A 19,812-nucleotide genomic window follows, 5' to 3' on the forward strand; every position below is an offset into this window, starting at 1 on the left:
CCAAAGAAAATGAAATGCATTGATTGCTATTCGTTACCCAGCATTAGTGTATTCTTAATATACAAATTATTTGGTTTTAGAAATCCCGGTTTAGACGAATGGCTATGATCAATTTTAACCTCATTTGAAAAAGGCCAGATTGGCGCCCATGCGATGCCACTCCACGTGACGTCACAGGGACCTAGTTTCTATACAAGTAGATAGGAATTTTACATCTTCTGAGATTACCAATGCATGCATGAGGCACAGAGCTCAGGGAAAGATGTCTTAATAATCACCTATTAAAACTGGCTAAGGTCGGAAAGTTTTCTTCGTTTAATAGGGTATTAATAATCCATATTTAAGCCAAGTGCTACCCGCTAGTAGGGTACTCTGCTACCTGCTAGCAGCCTGCGTGGTATCAGCGCTCAAAGCCTCACCAGATGTAACTTATAAAAATTCACGAGCTAAGGTTTTGGTGGTACCATGTTCCGGTTAACGTCAACCAGACGTTATAAAACCAGCCCAAAGAATCCCTTGTGTCTGTGTCCTTCCCCAGAAAAAATGTAGGAAATTGATTTAGATGCTCCTCTGGCTCTTAAAAAACTAGATAAAAGTCAATAAAAAAAAGCAATTTTTTAAGAAAAAATACTATAAAAAGTGAAAAATTTCATTTCTTACAAAATTTAATAACACAAATCTTAAGAAAATCTAAAATAAGCTTTTCGAATAACGAAAGCTCAGCCACAAACATGATCAATGGCTATGATCCTGATGATGATAATGGCTATTAACCTCATTTGAAAAAGGCCAGATTGGCGCCCATGCGATGCCACTCCACGGGACGTCACAGGGACCTTTCGTTCTGTACGATAGGAGTTTTACATCGTTATCCACCATTAGTGTATTCATAATATACAAATTATTTCGTTTTAGAAATGCCGGTTTAGACGAATGGCAATGGTCCATTTTTATCCTCATTTGAAAAAGGCCAGATTGGTGCCCATGCGATACCACTCCACGTGACGTCACGAGGACCTAGTTTCTATACGAGTAGATAGGAGTTTTACATCGTCTGAGATTACCAATGCATGCATGAGGCACAGAGCTCAGGGAAACATGTCTTAATAAACACCTATTAAAACTGCCTATGGTCGGAAAGTTTTCCTTCGTTTGATAAGGTATTAATAATCCTTATTTAAGCCAAGTGCTACTTGCCAGCAGGGTACTCAGCTACCCGCTAGCAGCCTGCGTCGTATCGGCGCTAAGCCTCGCCTCAAGGTCACCTCACAGGGTGGCAGCGGGAACCAGAAATAAGTCTCACGGAGAGATTTCCTGGCATTCATACTTACGCGTCGTGTTTTCGCGCGCTTGAAATTTTTCACTTTTCATTTAATCCCGAAAAATAGATATAGTCATTTAAAAATCTAAAAGCGTGAAATACGTACTCCAGGAGTAATAATCTTTCGATTTAGGCAATAAAAAAATAATAGGAAACCGCCCTATTGTGTAGACGTTAACATTCAAGCTTAATATGTGGAGCACAAGCTTGGTTCATCAACAGTACTTAAAGAATAACAATTATTGCAAAGGATTAGTACAAATAGTTTAAACTTTCAGCTGCGCATTCATATCATCCATTTATTTCAACACTTTGTGTGCGAGGAAAACATCCTCAATGTGGGCTCCCCGATCAATTCTTGAATTTTTTTCAAACTTGTGTTAACCTTGAGTTGCCACAGATATATAAACGTCTGAGATTACCAATGCATGCATGAGGCGCAGAGCTCAGGGAAACATCTCTCAATAATCACTTATTAAAACTGGCTAAGGTCGGAAAGTTTTCTTCATTTGATAAGGTATTAATAATCCTTATTTAAGCCAAGTGCTACCAGCCAGCAGGGTACTCTGCAACCTACTAGCAGCCTGCATCATAGCGGCGCTCATAGCCTCACCCCAAGGCAAGGTCAGTAAAACTCTTTTACTGACCTTGCCCAAGGTCACCGCATAAGGCAACAGCCGGAACCAGAATGACGTCACACAGGCTTATCCCAGCATTCATACTTAGCCGTCTCGTTTTCACACTCTTGAACATTTTCACTCTTCATGCAATCGAGAATAATAGATATCGTCATTTAAAAACAAAGAAGTATGAAATATGTACTCCAGGAGTAATCTTCTTTCGGTTTACGCAATAAAAAATATGAAACCACCTATTGTCATCCATGCTAAAAAAACCACTGAGGAATGGGACTACCACGAATATTATAATCTTCATATATTTAAAAAATAAACGAAAATCATGTTAGTTACACTATATTATAACTCGAGAATGGCTCAACCGATTTGAATTATGTTTTGTTCCTTGGATTCGTCTCTGCCCCGAATAACAGAATAACCACTAAAAATGGTGGAAGTTTACGAAAAAATGCGTGTTGATCTTTAAGGGTATATTTTAGGAGTTGGTAACACTGCAACGGCTGTTAAGTCGATCAAAACTACTAATTAAATTATTTGTTTAGTTTTTACCACTTTAATGACTGAGATTCGTAACAATATAGCATTTCAAATGTTAAATACATATATTAAAAATATTGAAATTGTATTTGAAAAATTAAACTGAAGCTAATTATCCTAAGCCCGTCTTGAGTTGACACTTCACTACCAGTAAGGATTTTAAACAAATCTCCAAGCAATTGTTGACTATCAGTAATGTCCGTGTTCCTGTTGACGAATGACTCAGAATTTTTATAAATTCGTTTCATCCAAAGGTGAGCTGATCAACAAATTGTCCCCAAAGATGATTGATCACCATAAAAATCACAACTTGAGCGAGAAATTTTACAAACAAACAAAGAACAAAGGTCTCGAACAAAGATGTGGATGACTCAAACTAGGAAAATCAGAATCATTCAAATCTTGCATTCATTCAAATCTATTTTCTGTGTAACAAACAAAGACGAATTCACCAAATATATATGTGAATTTTGAAGTCCTTGGATGTGCCTGTCTTGCCATGACACAATTTACAGCTAAATGTAGGCTCGGTGTTCATGATGCTACGAAACCTAAACCAACCACAACTATGCAATGGAACGTGTTCAATGATAAAAAAAAAGTGATAATGAATGTGATTCACACGACTATACATACTCATGGGAAATTTCAAAGATTTTCTCATTCCGAGGATTCCATGATCAAAACTCATACACCCTTTTGAGCTTCAATGTACATATTCAATATCCAATTCGTGTTGCATTTGTGGTGACGATTAACAAATCACGAGGTCAACCTTTCAGTGCTTGTGATATTTGTGCTCATGAAAACCCATGATTTGTCAGTCAATCACATGTGGTACGTTCACGAGTTAATAAGCCATCCACTTTATTTCTTTCTTCGCTATATATATTTCACTTCATCTGCTTTATCTAGCACCTTATATCAAACAAAAACTGCTGTATATTAGAAGGCGCTTGACTCAAGAGATTAAACCTGAATATGTAGGGTACACCGTGGTATATTTATGGATGGGGCACGTTTAGACAGTGCACTTTTTCCAACTAAGTTTTTATTGCTGGCACTCCAGAAGTCATTACATATTAATGCTTCTCCCTAAGGGCTATTTGAGAAAAGATTTTGAGCATCAGTCAAGTGTCAGTATAGCATTACGTAAACTTTCCACACAAAGGGGACAAGTTTACGCAGCAGACTTGGACCTAAAAAACATTGCTTTATGGTTAAAAACATAAATAGCCAACCAATGGCGTGACAAGGGGGGGTTTCGGGGGATAAAGCCACCCCCCCCCCCCCCTCGGCTCAGAGAAAGTTTAATTCATTTCACTTAATGGGATTGATATCACTAATAGAATAGTGCAAGGATAAAATAAAATATGCCTCAGAAAGCCATAAAACTCACCGTTTTGAAGCATTTATCTTTAAAATTCTGCAATTTATTAATCTTGTACCTACCGCTTATCCTGGAGGGTATTCCATAACCCCAAACACCCAGGTAGCAGTTGCCACAGATATATAAACGTCTGAGGTTACCAATGCATGCATGAGGCACAGAGCTCAGGGAAACATCTCTCAATAATCACCTATTAAAACTGCCTATGGTCGGAAAGTTTCCTTCGTTTGATAGGGTGTTAATAGCCCTTATTTAAGCCAAGCGCTACCTGCTAAAAGGGTACTCTGCTACCTGCAAGCATCCTGCGTCGTATGGGCACTCATAGCCTCGCCCCAAGGTCACCTCACTTGCGTCAGCGGGAACCAGAACGACGTCACACGGAGTTTTCCCAGCATTCATACTTAGCCGTCACGTTTTTGCACTTGAAAATTTTCACTTTTCATTTAATCGCAAAAATAGATATCGTCATTTAAGAATCTAAAAGCATGAATACGTACTCCAGGAGTAATAATCTTTCAATTCAGGCAATAAAAAATAATATGAAACCACCCTAATGTAGTTCTACGATCGTAAAATGAAGATTTAGAGATTTTTAAGGCTGTAGGACGAAATTCACGGCTTTTTCCAGGTTTTTTCATGGCAGACGAAATTCACGGCTTAGTGGGAACACTGGGCCTCATGTACGCAGTACCCTTGGGGAACACATTCAACACAAGCGTGGAAATAATTAGGCCAACGTTTTATCAAATGAGATTTTACTTCAATCCCCTTTTGTAATCACCAACATCATTTAGGGACACTTGCAGAGGTGGAACAACAACTTATATATAGTATGGGAACCATGAAACAAGAAATTCACAGAGCAGCCTTTCAAAATCATTGAAATCCATCAATTACACTTTACTGATTTCCTCTGTAAAATATACATTTCGATGACACAAAAATAAACACGTACAATGCTAAAAAAAAAGGAATGCGTAAAAGAATTCTTCCCGACATGCACACTGGCATGTCAGGAAAAAACAAGTTCTTCAAACTTCAGAGAGCTAATAACTTTCACAATTCTTTTCTAACACTTTTCATCAGGCATTGTAACAAGAAGGGGAGATTACATACATGTTTAATGCATGTACTTCTCAACCATCAAGTTTAAAGAATTGTTTTCCGCTTATCTTCAGGGTTCGTCAATATGAGTATTCATTGCCAACATTTCGACAATTATTTTGTCACGCAACAGGGTTGGAACTCTATTCAGAAAATCTGTCACTTACAACAATCACTTAGTACTTGACAAATTTTATAACAATAATTCGATCGGACCACTGCAGTTTTGCATATATATGTTTATACAAATATAATAAAACCACTTTTGATAGGAATGCGCAGTTGGTGAAGTTCTACTTCTTCCGTTAGAAGTATTCCATGATCTACATTGTTATGCAACCAACAAATTATTTAATTACACTAATTATTACTCAACTTAATTCAACCAATTCTGTTTTATATACTTATTCAAATAATATGCTTTGTTTTCAATAGGAATTCATCGTTGGACAATACACTATTCAGTCGTTAAAAATATTGTATCATCTTCATAGTTTTGAAAATTATACAGTATATTATTACACTTACTGTCCTGTAATTTGTGAGAAACTAAATGTTTAATTATATCCTGAGATTCTTAGTCAAGTGCCAAGTGGTGAAGATTTCAATCTAATTGTCAAAATGTTGATAAATAACTGGTTTATTGACCGACCCTAAAGATAAAACTAAAATCAATCTAGTCACATATATATCAGCTGGTCTTATCACGTTCCGGCTTGGTGAGGTGACATTTGGTGATTGTATTCACCTTCCCAATTGGCGAACTGAGCAAACTAAATCTAGTGGCCATAGATGTAGTCAATATTTCACTGTGATACAGAGCAAATGAGATTCGCAGGTACAACATAATTCCTCCTCGACACGAGGAAAACTAATCTCACTGTGACACAGCAAAATTTCTCTGTTTTGGATTCTTTTCCAACTCCCATTTATTCACACGAGATGCCTTCTCTCGTAAAGGAAACACAGGCTGAACTTTTCCCACAGGATTCTGGAAAGGAAGATGCACTGGTATTAGACACCGATAGAGAAATTTATTTATTTATTTGCAATTAACCCAAAAAACAGTACATGAGACATTTTACGTTGGATTTTTAAACAAATGGTTGAATAATAAATTGTAACAAGAAACAACAACAACAACAACAAAGACATGATTAAATACACTCAGATATCACGTAGTACAGGCGGTCCCCGACTTTCGTACACAATGCGTTCCCGAAAACTTGTACGAAAGTCGAACCATTGACTTCCATACTACAGTGGAACCTCGTTAAAGCGAGTACGGGCTATAGCGAGACCCTCGCTATTACGAGAGATAGCCGATGCACCGTCAATTGACCCTATAATAAGCATGTTTAAAAAATTCGTTTTTACGAGGCCCTTTTGGTGTTGGCCCTCGCTATAGCGACGGTTTCACCGCCGGAAAAACTTACATCAAGACTCCTTAATCTCTGTAATTGCTAGCGATCTGTTAGAAATGAAGTTAATGGAGTGCTCAGTCTCAAATGTATGTGGTAAACTGTCGTTTAATAAATAAGTAGTTAATTTTGGTGAAAATATTGTGGTATTAGCATTCGCGAATCTTCTTTTGTTCCTCGGGCGGCAGAAAGTTGCCGTCAGCATACCTGCACATCCATGAGTTGCATGACTAGAAAGCATTTGATGGCAGACACCATGGCCAAAAAAACACCAAACACATCGACGCGAGAAAATAAAAATAAAGGAGTAATATGAGAGTGTTGAAAGTAATTTATCTTCCTATTCCCTCTTCACAATTAAAAAAAACAAAAGCGCCCAAGGAATGCAGACTATGTAGAGTTGTAAGGAGCTTTGTTCGCGGTGGTTTTGCCCACTCCAATCTGCGGGAACTTCTGAGAAAGGGGCTACGCCTAAGCCTAAAGCGGAGTATTTCAGGGATAGATTGCGAACCGAAAATTTCAAGATTGCGGAAGGTTGATTATACTAATGCAAAGCACCAAAGCGTTATCTCCCCTCATAATTGCTGGTGATTCCTGTGGTGTAAACCCGAAGTCGTGGAAGAAAGAACTCCGATCATAAGTATCTTAAGAAGTATTCCCCGCGTGATATAACATAGACGAAATGGAACTTTTTTACATCTTACTCCCCGACAAAATCCTTGCAGTACGAGGTATTTCGTGCAATAATGCCTCTAAAGGTATGTAGTGCGCCTTAGCGATGGTGTAGGATGTGCGATGCAATGATACTGAGTGTGAATTGTCTGGATGGACGTATTTATTCTCCGTTGCGGATTCACAAGGGTGAACTATTCGCATCAGTGGTCGGAGTCGTACTGGTGCTCTCTTCCGTCACATGGGTAGCCGAGCATCCCCTGGTGCCCGCTGGAAGAACTCACAGAACAACTGACTGTCATTTGCAGTGCCGTGGTAAACTCGATGTATTATTTCAAATACGTCGCGAGCGTAACACTCAAAAAGGAACTTTTTTTAACAACGGCAATTTCAATCACATCATTTTTCAAGCTTAGCAAACTTTTTACCGTAGATAATGAAGATATTACATTATCTGATTGAAAAAGTCATCCAAGGCAGGAACGTTATACAACCTTCCACTGTTTTCGACTGCAGAAACAATTGCAATACGTTATTTCACTTCAGTGCCGCTTAATGTATAGGAACAATAAACATATACCAATGGAAACATTTGAGGCATTAAATAACTGCGATACAGTTTTATTAGTTAATTTTTGAATTTTCAGTGGAAAATACAATAATAATGGAATGATTACGTAAATGCACCAATTAAGTGCATAGAAAAATGGCTTCGTCGGTTGTGCACTGGCATAATGATTGACAAAACAATGCTTTGCATGATTTTTATTCAGTGCGGCGCTTATAAATTGTTTGAATAGTAAGTCGTTGCTTGAGTAAGGAAATTTAGAGATGCAAAAAACATCACCTTTCGTCTGGATTTATGCTTACGTTTATCGGATAGATGTTTATCTGTCGCCGCACCACTCCTGTTCCCGTGTTACTGTTCGCAACAGGTATATTGGCTATTGTTTGCTCCACCTCCGGTAAAGCGACAATTCGCTATAGCGAGTGTTTATTGGTGCACCGTGGGGTGTCGTTATATCGAGGTTGCACTGTAATAAGGGGTTACATTCCAAAAGAGCGGAATATACGTACTAAAACCTTTTTTTTTCACGGAATTCATTTCAATTGACTTAATTTTAATAATATGTTAATAAAACTCCTCAAATCATCTAATCTCTTTCGAAAATACGCTGAAAATGCAAATAAAAGTTTAAAAAACAAGACCTCTGTTGGCTATCGAGTGAAACTTCCTCTTGGCGTTTAACCCTTTCGAGACCGCGGAGTTTTCGTCTTAGCTTGACTGCTGTACCGAGCCCCAAGAGACTTCTTTCTCGTGGTACCGAGCATTTTTGGAGGGCATTCGTTAAGAGGTGGGTCTCCGCATTATCTCGGACTCCGAGAGTAGTTGTGCTCCCTCCTTTCCGGGTTTACGACCATACCTGCGGCATTGGTTCGCGGTCAACTTATGTATTGCTTATATGTATTTAGCAAATGGATAATTGTTGCTTGCACGTAAATTACAGACATAGAATATAATTCCTCATTTTTATCTGAGCATTGTCAAATTTTAAACGAAGTTCTAAGGCCATTATCAAAGCATTTAACGCAGCAACAATTTCCATGTTGATGTTTATACATAAATCGAGATATAAGTTAATATTTGTCGTAGAATTTCGTTTAAAAATTCTAAACGCTGCTCAAAAGACAAACAATTCAATTCTTAGTTTATATTTCTTGAGAAATGAACAAATATTTATTTCGAAAATTGACTCTATAAACAATTGTATGACCGCTGTCCCTTACCGCTGAGAGGGGTTATAAAAGACGAAGGGTGCGGGTACCTGCTCCCGGATTCGGAGGGCTAATCCTAAACCCCGAAGCGTTGGGTCCCGAGACAAAGGCGACCTAAACCCACGACCGTCCTGAAAGGGGGAGAGCTAGAAAACGTATATATACGGGTTTCGTTTTCTTGACCGGGAAAATCTCACACGTACATATACGCCCGTGGTCTCCCGGGTCAGGAAACGTCCACACGTATATATACGTGTACGGTAGGGAAAAGGTTAAGTTGACATTCCACTTATTACGTCCACTATTAATAAAAAGACATATCGAGAAGCATAACAAAATGTAATTGTTGAATCCGCACTTTGGATACCATTAAATTTTTACGCCAAAATTTGACATTCGGCAGGTGACATTCGTGATCGCGTACATTTCACATGTTATTCAAAAAAGACAAACGGAATTCGGGTGATATTTCGTGCAATATCGTTGCTGAAGGTATACATGAATTAAACAGCACTCAAACGAAAAAACACAATTAGAAAGAAGATCTTACTAGTTTTATTGAAAGCTATTTGATGATGTCTAGTCAACTTCTTTTGAAAAATATCTTCAACGAAGGCTTTCTTCTTCTCTTGATAAAGGAGCCTATAGCAGGCAGTCTCTCTCCCAAATAAATCACCTAGATTAGAGTCAATTACCAACAATTCCCTTCATTATATACGTTCGTATTGTTCGCATATACTGCCGATACTGCCATTTGAAACAATTGAATGTTGGGATGCGCAATAAACACTGCGGGAATTTTAAAAAAAATACAGACGAAAGTCCGAAAGTCCGAATTTAGCGTACGAAAGTCAAGTATAAGGTGTCAATTTTGAACATACGAAAGTGCGAATTGTACGAAAGTTGAGTGTGCAAAAGTCGAGGACCGCCTGTACTTCACTTCTATGAACGCCTCATCCGCTCATTTGTTATTTTGGGAAGGGTGGAGAAAGAAAAGAGGGATTCACAGAGGAAGTTTCCTGATGGGGGTCGTAAATGATGATATTGATGATGTTATATCAACAGAAGGAGCTTTGATGGAATTGTAGGCGAGAGGTAGATGGGAAAGAGGCGAGTTACGTGTTTTACGGGAAGGGACACGGAGGGAGAACACAGAAAGAATGTCGTTAGACCTGAAGTGGCCATTCATGATTTCAATTTTTTCCAAAAATTGTCAAACTTAGATGGCAGAATGGCAAATACAGGCGGTCCTTGACTTTCGTACAATTTGCACTTTCGTATGTTCAAAATTGACACCTTTTACTTGACTTTCGTATGCTAAAATCGGACTTTCAGATGTTGGCCTTTAATTTTTTTTAAATTCCCGCGATGTTTATTGCGCATCCCATCATTCAATTGTTTCAAATGGCAGTATACGCGAACAATACGAACGTATATAATGAAGGGAATTGTTAGTAGTTGACTCTAATTTAGGTGATTTATTTGGGAGAGAAACTGCCTGCTACAGGCTCCTTTATCAAGAGAAGAAGAAAGCCTTCATTGAAGATATTTTTCAAAAGAAGTTGACTAGACATCATCAAATGGCTTTCAATAAAACTAGTAAGATCTTCATTCTAATTGTGTTTTTTCGTTTGAGTGCTGTTTAATTCATGTAAACCTTCAGCAACGATATTGCACGAAATATCACCCAAATTCCATTTGTCTTTTGTCTTTTTTGAATAACATGCGAAATATACGCGATCACGAATGTCACCTGCCAAATGTCGAATTTTGATGTAAAAATTAAAAGGTATCCAGAGTGCGGGTTCAACTACTACATTTTGTTATGCTTCTTGATATGTCCTTTTATTTACAGTGGACGTATTAAGTGGAATGTCAAATTAAACGCCAATAGGAAGTTTCACTCGATAGCCGACAGAGTTCTTGTTTTTTCAACTTTTATTTGCATTTTCTGCGTATTTTCGAAAGAAATTAGATGATTTGAGGAGTTTTATTAACATATTATTAAAATTAAGTCAATTGAAATGAATTTCGTGAAAAAAAAGGTTTTAGTACGTATATTCCGCTCTTTTGGAACGTAACCCCTAATTAGTATGGAAGTCAATGGTTCCACTTTCGTACAAGTTTTCGGGAACGCATTGTGTACGAAAGTCGGGGACCGCCTGTACACACTTTTAACCAACCTCTGTTAATTTATTACGTGACTAGAGCCGTTCCATTGGCTTACATCTCATAAATACCGTTCCCAGGGTTCCCACTAAAGCCAAATTATAAAATTCACGAGTTTTATCCAGGTTTTCACGGTCCAAATCGCTACCTTGGTTTGACAAGGTTCTAACTGACATTTTTGCAAAATTTGGTGTTTTCACTCAAGATAACTAAGTTTATGTTTCTCTATGTGTTCACCGGTTTTTATTCCCCTATGTAAAATAATAACAGATTTAGAACAGTGACAAAGTTCCAACTGCAAGGAGAAAAAAATAATATTTGGTGTGACAAGGTTCTAACTGCATTTTACTTATTTTATTACTCATATAAACATGTAAAAAAATAAACAAAATAACATATTTTCTTAAAGCATTAATTTCTAGTGTATCTAGTGGATCACTGGTGTATGTGCCAAAAATCAAAAATAAATTCCTATTAATAATAGAAATAGAGCAGTTTAAAACTTTGACAAGGTCATCCTCAAAACCAGCTGATGGTCAGTTAGAACCTTGTCAAACCAAGGTAGGGAAATGTCTTCAAATTCATGGTCTGTTGACAAGGCATTTCAGGAAGAAATACAGTAAACTCTTGATTTTACGAAGCAGGATTTTACGAAGTTTTTGATTATACGAAGTGATATTGCGGTCCCGGTGAAAAGCCTATGCTAAATACATGGCGCTATTCGATTATACGAAGTTTCGATAATACGAAATTTTTTGAATTTACGAACCTCGGCTCGGTCCCTAGGAGCAAATGGCATTCGTTTATACGAACTACGGCGAAAAATTTGTCAACAAAACTAGTTACGCCGGCGTAGGTAGCTAAAAAATCAGCGCTTCTAACTGTGGTCCATCAAAAGTGCAAAATCGTAAATGATAATGCAACTTTGGAGAGAAATGGGTCACCAAAAACCTCACTGTGGGAATTTAGGGGGAGTAGGAGTTCAGTTAAAATATCGCGGCTGACATTATGCCCCTATTTACGTGCCTGTTTGTAAACATAGCATCGACAATAATTTGTAGTTTAACATGTCAGGAAGGTCGCGCGGAGTATTTCGTACACCCCTAATTAACCCTTTGCACTGCTGTGAACGTACTTCGAAGACTACTTGACTACTTTTCGCCGAAGCACTTCGAAGGGTCCCTAATCCGGGACCCTTTCCTCGACGAGCTCACCCTCGCTGGCCCCTGAAACTGGGCTATTTTTTAATGCATTACCTGACGCAACCCTGGGTTTCAAAGGGCAAAGGTGCCATGGGGGGAAAAAGAGTAAAGTGCGTGTTACTGTGGGGCTGTGCGTCAACCAAACTGGCACGGACAAAATAAGCCCGTTGTCATTGGGAAATTTGAAAGGCCACGGTGCTTAAAAAAGGTAAAATTGGAAGCCCTCCCCGTTTTTTACCATGCAAATAAAAACAGCTGGATGACCCGAGAAATTTTCCAGCAAACGGTTATACGTCTACAGAGAAAAATTGCTGGAGAGAACAGCAAAATTGTTTTAATAATGGATAATGCCACCGTTCATAAATACGTGGAAGATCTAAAATTGGCTAATGTTCGAGTCCTCTTTTTACCCCCGAACTCGACTAGCAAGTCCCAGCCCTTGGACCAAGGCATTATCCAGGATTTAAAAGTCCTATACCGGAAGAAGCTTGAGCGGTATTACTTGCGATGGATCGGTATGTATACATTCATCTATTTTGCTCATGTGCGCTTGGATATCGATTTAGATATTTTTATTCATGATTATCATTCTTTCAAATCTATTTGCTACTTTTATAAATGGGAACAGAAATTAATAACATCCCGAAATGGACGTTGATACATGCAATCCGCGCCATAATATCTTTTCGTGTATATATTGGCCTTTGTGAATGAACAACTTAAATATCTTAAGTACTGGGCTCTATTTACCGCCAATTTATGTTTCAGGCTTCTCGTAATGAAGATGCACTTCCAAGTCTATATGAACCATGAACTTTCTTCTCACGCGCTTCCCCGTTCTCCCATGCTGGGGTTCTGTCTTTCCAAAGCCGTCCCTTCCCTCCTGCCGCCTTTGGCTGATCTTGCTGACACCCACCTTACGCATCCCAAACCCCTCCTTCCCCAGCATTTCCCATTCACTCCCTCCCTAAGGAGACTGTGCTTGTGTGCGTCGCAAAAAAATACGGCCACCAAAAGTAGACTGAGGCAGAACTGAAGGCCATTTCCCCACCCTTCTTTGTCCTGCCCCCTTCACCAGTCCTTGTGCTGACCACACTTCTTCCCTCAGGCAATCCCCATCCCACTCTTATTCACCCCACCCACTGGGAACGTTCCCCGATTGTGGAGAAGGGCATGGTTCATCTTTACCTGCAACGGGGGTAAGTTATTAACCGGAGAGAGGCGGAAGAAGTATCTTCCACTATCGGGAATTTTGGTGCCGCGCTTATAATTGTCTCTCTTCTTCTCAGCTGGCTTTTCAATTGAAATTAATTTCTTTGCTCTTTCCACACTATATTTATTTACGATTATGGCGCGACTATTTTTTAGTGCTAAAACTAAGAAAATCTTTTCTCTATGTCAATGATCCTTTGCCTAACTTTCAATACGGCGGAGAAAGGAACACGAAAACTAAATGAGGAGACGGTACAGGTTTTTGCGTGTCATTTTTTGGGAATTCACGCTAGCGAACCAATACTTAACCACGTTGAGAAATGATAAAACGTCTCTTGTAGGAAAACAATCAATGTGGATGATAACGTTTCTATCTATATTTCTCCGATACTGTAAGATGTTTCTCCTGTCGTTTTCCGGTTGGAACCTTGCTCCTGTCGGCATAAAAGGAGAGAAACATACTATATGAACAGGTCACCTCACACCCGGTATGAAGAATACAGTCCTGATGAAGAATTAAGTCTTTTATGGCAACGTCTGCGAAGATGATGGAACACAGTAGTCGGACGGAGAACTCAAACAGAATTTACTTCAAACATTCGCCAGAAGATAATCACACCCTACGTTATTTATGATCGTAATTGAATCTCAGTGAAAATAGAGCACATTCTGCTGAAAATACGAAGTAACTCGAAATATTAACTTACGAAGGTTATTTTGGAAACGGGCTTAGACCCTTGTTTTTCTTTTTTTCTCGTCACTGAGCGATAGAGGGCGACATAAATGGCGGTTAGGCCGGCTGCCGCTAAAATTCCGTGGGTGTCAGAAACAAATATCTATCTTTTGCATACTTAATAGTAGCTATTGGCTCCTAACCACAAATTTATTACTGTTAATTCTTATAATAAACATTGCAATTCATTATTGGATTACGTTTTCTAAACTGGTCGGGAATTTCTTTAGCGATCGTTGATGTTGAAGTATGAACAAGAAATGGGAATTTTATGGTGGTAAAATTATTTAATGATTTTTCACATCATAAAAATCGATAGCAAAAAGCCTTTTCTATGAGTTATACCGAGAATAACCACCGAAAACATTTAAATAAGACCACTAAAGACAAAAAACGGCGGAAGAAACAAAAGCGAACATTTTTTTCGTGACTTATGAAAAAGGTTTGAATTTACGAAACTCGATTTTACGAAGTGCCAATTTTCCGGTCCCACTGACTTCGTAAAATCAAGAGTTTACTGTATTGATCACATAACAATCACCGGCCACACGTTAGATGAAAATTTAACAAAACACATGCCGTGAATGCAAATGCACCAATGAAAGTATCTTACATGACGTCAAAAATATCTCTCGTGATGTTACCATGATAAGTCTAATTTTCAGGTCCGACTAATAAAGGGTGTGAGTGGGAAAATGGAGAGAGCAGGGTGGCAGGGAAGTGAAGAAGTGCCTGATTTTTCACCATGGTTAATGAACATATTTAACTCCGTACTCACATTTCATTTAATCGCGAAAAATAGACATCGTCATTTAAAAATCTAAAAGCGTGAAATACGTACCCCAGGAGTAATAATCTTTCGATTTAGGCAATAAAAAAATAATAGGAAACCACCCTATTACGACAACGGCTGAAGGGGATAAAAGCAAGGTGAAGGAGGAGCAGAGAGAGGGACTCGGGTGGGTGGTCGCTATGCGAAGTGAGATGTAACAAGTAATGAAGAACGAATAAACATTACTTTTCCGACATCTCTGGACTTTCCTTTCCCCAATCCCTGCCAAATTTGTCCGATCGCATCCGAGAGGACTAACACTGCACATGACTCACCTTGAAACACGATCGACACATCAAATTCCCACTCAACTCCGTACTCCGTGAACGCTCCCCACCCGCTCCAAGAATGACATACACACACTAGTCAGCATTCACATTCCCTGTTTGCAAAGGGAGCTCACTACTCAGCCTCAAAACTTTACAATAAACTACTTAAATAGCATTCTAGCTTTTAACTCTCCCGATGCGTTCAAAAGGAGGGTCAAAGAGTTACTAATTAATGAATGCTGTTATGATATGAAAGACTTTTTAAATGAATATACTTTTGTTAAATAATTACGGTGTATCTTTGTGTATTGCTTTTAAAATTGAAATTCAAACTTAATAATTAAGGAATTATGTGGTATATCGTTGTATACGTACCTGAAACATTGTAACTTATATCTTTGTCCCATCTGTATGCTTTTGACGAAACCATGCATGTATATGCCAACGATGAAATAAATATATTATTATTATTATTTATTACAAGTCTTCCAATCACAGGCTTAAGATCAATGGGTCGTTATGGTGCAGGGGGACCAATAATAGGGTAGTTTCCTTCATCAAAGAAAACGAAAAGCATTGAATAAAACTCATTACCCACCATTAGTGTATTCATAATATACAAATTATTTGGTTTTAGAAATCCCAGTTTAGATGAATGCTAAATGGTCAATTTTAACTGCATTTGAAAACAGCCAGATTGGCACCCATGCAATGCCACTCCACGTGACGCCACAGGGACCTAGATGCTTTACGAGTAGATAGGAGTTTTACATCATCTGAGATTACCAATGCATGCATGAGGCACAGAGCTCAGGGAAACATGTCTTAACAATCACCTACTTATTAAAATTGACTAAAGTCGGAATGTTTTCTTCGTTTCATAAGGTATTAATAATCCTTATTTAAGCCAAGATCTACCTCCCAGCAGCCTGCATCGTAGCAGTGCTCAAAGCCTCGCACCAAGGCGGCCTCACACGGCATCAGCCGAAACCAGAATGATGGCACATGGGCTTTTCCCAGCATTTATACTTAGCTGTCACATTTTTGCGCACTTGAAAGTTTTCACTTTTCATACGATCGCAAAAAATAGATATCGTCATTTAAAAATCTAAAGAGCGTGAAATATGTACTCCAGGAGCAATAATCTTTCGATTTACGCAATAAAGAAATAGAAAACCACCCCATTGTGCTTCAAATATACATATAAATGCGTGGACAGTGTTCGCATGTGACTGACCTTGAAATACCCTATAAGCGCGTGTAAGAGGCACACCTTTTTTCCCAGAAATTGCAGCCGAAAATGGGGGTGCGCCTCTTACACAAACTTCTTACCTTCCCCCCCTCCCCTTCACCGGTCGCAAGTTCAAGGGGAACTGAGTGGCCTTGGTTTTCAGTGTGAGTCAGTCATCTGAAATCCTGGGTCAAAAACAAGTGGTAGGCAGGGAGTTTCTCCCTTAGTGACGTATTTTTAAAATGCTCCTGTTTACTTTTCTTGTAAGCAACGCGCCGTCTCGTTGGTACCCCAGAGGTGAACGTGGAAAAGATAGCGAGGGGTTTTTCGCTCCTAAGGGCGCGCTAAATTTACTGCCCCAAGTGGGCATCCCGCGGCATTTATACTGCATATAGTAATCGCTTATCAAACGTAGAGAAACTCGTAGTTTTGAAGGACATACCTGGTTAATAGTCAACATCTGTCTTGCCAAGCAATTTCCATTACGCTGAGGACCTGATTTTTCGAAAATCATCTTCAGACGCTAATATGAGGATTTTTGCAACTGAAAATTATATTGGTGTCAAAACCTGCGGTTCGCAGCATTGAAAGAGGAAATTTCGATAACTATCGATACTCCAGGCATATGTCCGCAGCACCGCACGATAGGATTAAAAAATGCCGCAAAATTTTTTTTCTTTATAGCTTCGATGCTCAAAATAGGGGTGCGCCTCTTACACGTGTGAGCGCCTCTTACACACGCTTATACGGTATTTATCGACTTTTCTTTTTTTCTTTTGATACGTCTACCGTAGTTCTACAGTCAAGTTTGAGAGATTTTTTATGTTTTATGATGAAATTCACAGCTTATTCATGGTTTAAAGGTTTACACGGTTGAGTGGTTACCCTGGTATTGTTTCGTAAATCTGGTATTCTAGGTTTGCAGACACCCTGTTATACATATTCAATATTGAAAGTTAACCTGTGGCCTTCACGTACGAGATGCAGGTAATGTTTTTGAGACAAAATTTAGGAAAAAAATTGTGTCTTAATAGCCGTCAGTTACGGTACTTTAAAGAAGATCCATTATAAGATATGAAGTGATACTACATACCACTTTTCCACATAAAACTTCATTTCACCTGGAGTTTAGGTTTGTAGTGAGACTTTAGTGCCGAAGATGTCATTAAAATAGGCATTCCAGTGTGGAGTCTCTCCTTGATTTTATGTAACTCCCTTTGTTACAGGACTGGCTATGGGGAAAGCACCAGTCAGTGAGTTTTCAGGGAGTGGAATACAAGCTATATTCTACAAGGCATTTAAACAGGAAGCTTAGTTTAACTAGTGCTGTAGTCTGTTCACTTTATGTCTACCGGTGAGCTTTTGTGAGAGTCCAAACACTCTTGGATGGCTTTGTTAACGGGATAATGGTAGTACCAAGAGAAAGTGGAGCGAACACAACGTTGCCAAATGTACATAGCCGCCCTACTTTGTCACTGAAAACGTGTGAGTCATGGCTGGGCACAGGTATTTTGGCCCCAAAGCCGAGAGAATATATACCTATGTAAGAGACAGAAACAGCAGACTCACTTCCGTTCCCACCCTTTACACGCCCCCAACCCATCACCTACACTCTCTTTCATATTCCTTCCCAAGTTTCTGTCTTTGCGAAGGGTCGGATCGCTTTACCCCCGCGTATCCAGTAGCTGTTCCATCCTCCCGTGGGAAAGTGCAGAGCTTGGCGAAAGAAAGACGATGGCTGAGGAGGGAGAAGGAGGAGGAGGGGAGGTCAGCGAAGGCGGGCTGTGGAGAGGCGTTCGTCGGTAGTCGGACGCGTGGCGGCGGAGTATGTAACCGAGGACAATAATAAAATCATCTCTCCGTAGTCTATGAGTTTCCTTTCAAAAATCCCTGCCAATTGATCGGCGACACCCCTTAGAGCATCGGGGGTCTTACACCTACTCATTTGGAAGGCATTGGGGATAATCCTATAATAGAAGCCCACGGCGTTGCCAGCTACCATGCTGAATGAGGCACTGTTGGTGGAAGGCAGACTTAGTCACATGTAAGGAGAATGCGTGAAGTTTGGCAACATTGCTCCATGAGCAGATTCACGATGTTCACTCGGCGGAGGTCTGAGAGTGACTGACTGAGGCTACGCCTACTGTTAGCTGATTCACTAAGGGAAAGTCACATGTCGAGAAACTTTCCCTCCCCTCATCTCCACTTGCTTTAACCACACCAGCTCACCCGCAGAGATAAAATGAACAGAGTATAATAATCTCTGGAATATCACTCGTTTCACCCAGTGCTCGTTACATACCACTGTGAAAGATGACTTCGTAATAATGTTCTTTTTATAGCCGACGGGACCGGAACTGAGTTTCGTTATTTTGAAATAATGAAAATTTCGTACGAACGTTTCTTCTAGGAATATTTAATTCATAGAGCTATTCAAGGCATCGAGAAGTGAGGTTATCCTGAAGAATGCAACACTGCAACACGATTTTGTTAACTTTGCTACCTGGTGGTCCTTAGCCACGTTTTTAGCGAAGTTAACAAAATCGTTATTTTTCATCGCAGAAACTTGGTCCAATGACGTACTTGATTGGCCGGAGTGCGATGCAAACAATCATTTTTTGATGATCGGATTGATTTTCAAATTGCATTCAGAGTGGTCACTTTTGGGGAGGGGGGCCCCCTGCTGGTAGGGTCGATGAGACGGTCCTGCGTGGGTGAGCTCGTCGAGGATAGGGTCCCGGATTAGCCACCCTTCGGAAGGTGTACCACGCCCATTATTGCAGTACCTGCTCCATGGGCCCACGAAACGCATTTTAACCTTTTCGCCTCATGTGAGGAGAAGGTTTTCGGAGATTGAACAGCAGCGAAAGGGTTAAACTTTGTGGTCATTTACCCAAGTATTTTTATTTATGCTAAAAAATAAAATCCATCCCAAGTACATACAGGCTACTGACAGTACCATTAGTTGGGGCGAGTATGGACAAGCAAGACAAAGTCGGGTCATTGCGCCTGCCAATGCCAACATTATATTTCCTTCAGACTTTTGCTTCGCTATACATGAATTTGAGACAAAGACAGATAAAATTTTTTCTTTTCTCTTCAGTAAGTACGTACTTTTGAACTTGATAATACAAAATTCCCTGAAAAGCTGCCATATTTCTCGTGATGAGAGAAATTTTTCATGTACAGTGTGTCCTCGTTTAACGTCGTCCCGTTTAACGTTGTTTCACGATAACGTTGTCCAAAAATTGAAACCCTTTATCATTTAACGTCGTTATTGCTTCGCGATAACGTTGTTCAAATTA

General features: G+C 39.4%; 1 protein-coding gene across 6 annotated transcripts in view; it reads right to left on the bottom strand.

Annotated features, from left to right (window-relative positions):
* Nucleotides 1-4,624: 4,624 nt before the first annotated feature.
* The window catches only part of LOC124172626 (zinc finger BED domain-containing protein 4-like), a 113,476-nt gene continuing 98,288 nt past the window's right edge, over nt 4,625-19,812 (bottom strand). For all 6 annotated transcript variants that reach the window (XM_046552068.1, XM_046552070.1, XM_046552067.1 and 3 more), the window contains one exon: nt 4,625-5,981. The gene's annotated coding sequence lies outside the window, so the exon portion shown is untranslated. The remainder of the gene's footprint in view (nt 5,982-19,812) is intronic.

Source organism: Ischnura elegans (genome assembly GCF_921293095.1).
Source record: "Ischnura elegans chromosome 13 unlocalized genomic scaffold, ioIscEleg1.1 SUPER_13_unloc_2, whole genome shotgun sequence".
Taxonomy (NCBI): Eukaryota; Metazoa; Arthropoda; class Insecta; order Odonata; family Coenagrionidae; genus Ischnura; species Ischnura elegans.